Source organism: Carya illinoinensis, chromosome 13, assembly GCF_018687715.1.
Source record: "Carya illinoinensis cultivar Pawnee chromosome 13, C.illinoinensisPawnee_v1, whole genome shotgun sequence".
Lineage (NCBI taxonomy): Eukaryota > Viridiplantae > Streptophyta > Magnoliopsida > Fagales > Juglandaceae > Carya > Carya illinoinensis.
In genome coordinates, this window is record NC_056764.1 from 10,227,315 (window position 1) to 10,229,912 (window position 2,598).

Genomic DNA, 2,598 nt, shown 5'->3' on the forward strand with positions numbered 1-2,598 from the left:
ACAAAGTAAATCACAAGATAGACTTACAAAAATAAAAATCAGAAATGTAGAACTCTGAAAGTCCCCAACCTATAAGACCTGAAAAGAAATCACCATTAAAAACTAACAGAAAACATTAAGCACAGCAGGAAACAATGAAAAAAGGAAAAAAGAAAAGGTAGTAGAGTAAGTAAAATGACCAAAGAAGTGAATGCGCAACTCTAAAAGAAATCACCAAACAAAATAAGCAGGGTGAACTAAAATAATCTTCATAGACCCTTTTAAGGTGCAATGGCTTCCTGAACTGTCCTTCTAGGGCATCCCATCATATGCATTAGACCACTGCAAAACCAATCAAGCTTTTGGAAAACCAATCAAGCCAGATATAGGAAAAGAAAAAACTTCCAAACCAGATATGGAAAAAACTGGTGATTTTTTTTAATTTTTTTAATTTTTTTCTTGCAGTAATGAGTGCAGTTTTATTTATCCACTGATATGGCATTTTTTTCTTCTTACGTAGTGAGCTAGAACCATGGTTTTCTTTATCCTAATTAACAATAATTTTTTAATGTTTTTTATGATTTTTTATTACTTTTCTTTCTTAAATATTTAATAACTGACATTTTTTATTTCTACGGTAATGAGTGCAGTTTTATTTATCTACTTACATGTATTCTTCTTAAAGATGCAGTTTTATTTATCCATTAATATTAGGCCTACAACTTGGCCTGTCCTCTGCACATTTGGACCCGACCCAATACAACCTGGCAACCAGCCAACACGATAATGACCAGACCTAACCCGAATGTTGTCGGGCCGGATGGAAGAGATATTTTCTGCTTACCTGTCTTATTTCATCACAACCTGCAATTTTTTTTTTTTTTTTTTTTGATAAGTTCATCATAGTTTACAAATTAGTCATGAATTCCTACACCTTCCCATTCCATCTCCACTCCTCCCACAACTCCCAGTCAGGATCATTCATTCCTCTCATCAACTTGTCCATTTCGTCTTCATACGACTTAGACAACGACATCGATTTCTCTCTCAAATTACTCATCATAGTGCTTATAAATTACCACACAAAAATTAATCAAATCACATTTTCAAAAAAAGAAGGCAATTTCAGGCTAAGAAAAAGAAGGCAAAAATAAAAAAATAAAAAAATCTTTGAAGAAAAATCCCCTCTTCAAAGGCTTTATTCATACTGGTCCTAGGAAGGTGCTAGGTGCGTATTTGCATGAAGGGTAAAGAAATATTTCTTTTCCATATTTATCAGCATATGCTCGGACCCACTCTAAAAGAAACCTTCTCTACAAAGGACAAAGGTATGAGATTCTTTTCCAAATCTGGGTTTTGCGAAAAAGGAAATGTATACTTTTGGAATCTCACAAGTAAATGAGATCTATCGTGGAATCTCATTGGCTTGGATCTTCTTGTGCATCTTTTTTATGGCGACGAGCACATCCTAGCTCAACCAATCGAGCTCTTTGTAAACGAAGAGAGTAAAGAGATCGATCTCCTTGTTCAAAATGATTTCCTCGGGTGATCGGTTTCAACCTATAATTGGGGGTAATATACTTGTTATTAGCTTTGAACCAATGGACTTGACTTTAGTCGGATGGGTCCATGTTGGATCTTTCGGGTTGATCGGGCTAGGCCCTTTTATGCACAGGCCTAACTAATATGACATTTTTTTCTTCTTATGTAGTGAGCATTTTTTTTAATGTTTTTTATGTATCCACTAACATGTATTCTTGTTCAAGATGCAGTTTTATTTAGGGAAAAGTTTCAAACTGGATGGGTATCAAACCCAATTTTGCATCATCCAATAGATGGACGACATGTAAGCACTCTAGGAAAAGCTTCCATGAACTCTTGTGCATGCCGATTCCCCTCTTTTCTTTTGAAATCTCTCTTCCTCCGAATCTCTCTCCCTCCTTCCCCCATCTCTGCAAAAATCATTTTCTTCTCAGAAAAATCATCCCCTCCACGACGCAAAGCGACTTATGAGTAATATATGAAAACAAAAAATTAGGTGATTCTAGGCATTTAAAATCCCAACTACTGGAAGTGCAGAATATTATAAGTCAATGCACTCAATGCAAGAATGATATGATAAGTCCAAGCCTCCAACTCGTTAACAAATTATCTTTCTTTCCCCAACATTAAGAATTTGGAAAAAAAAAAAAAAAGACCTATTAAAATTTAAAACAACAATGTGGCAAGAATTTCAAAAATAAAGCCCAAGAAAGAGGGGGGGAATCGGGTGGGAAATAAATTTCAACAATTTGCGAAACATTTGGGGAAAAAACCTATTAAAGCACGACTTGTTTCAATAATTTCAACAATTTGGCAACATTAGGTCTAAAATCCCAACTAACTGTATGTAAGCTCATACAAAGCCATGAACATTTCAAAAAAAATTTAAAAACGCGAACTTGAGGACCAATGAACATTAATAGCCGTCGGGTTTGAAGATGTGGTGGGCTAAATGCGAACTTCTCAGAGTTTACCTTCTGTCAGCTTTGAAGATGAGTGCAAGTGGTGGCATCGCGTCAAGTCGGCATTTCGGCGTGAGTTTGTGAGTCGTTGTGCGTCGTGGAGGTGGTGATTTTT

The 2,598-nt window shown here is 35.7% G+C and overlaps 1 long non-coding RNA gene across 1 annotated transcript; it reads right to left on the bottom strand.

Moving 5' to 3' along the window:
* Positions 1-831: 831 nt before the first annotated feature.
* Positions 832-2,598, bottom strand: LOC122292879. The gene is made up of 2 exons (XR_006237054.1): positions 2,496-2,598; positions 832-1,931 (listed from the first exon to the last, which is right to left on the bottom strand). It is a non-coding gene; the product is annotated as an uncharacterized LOC122292879 (long non-coding RNA).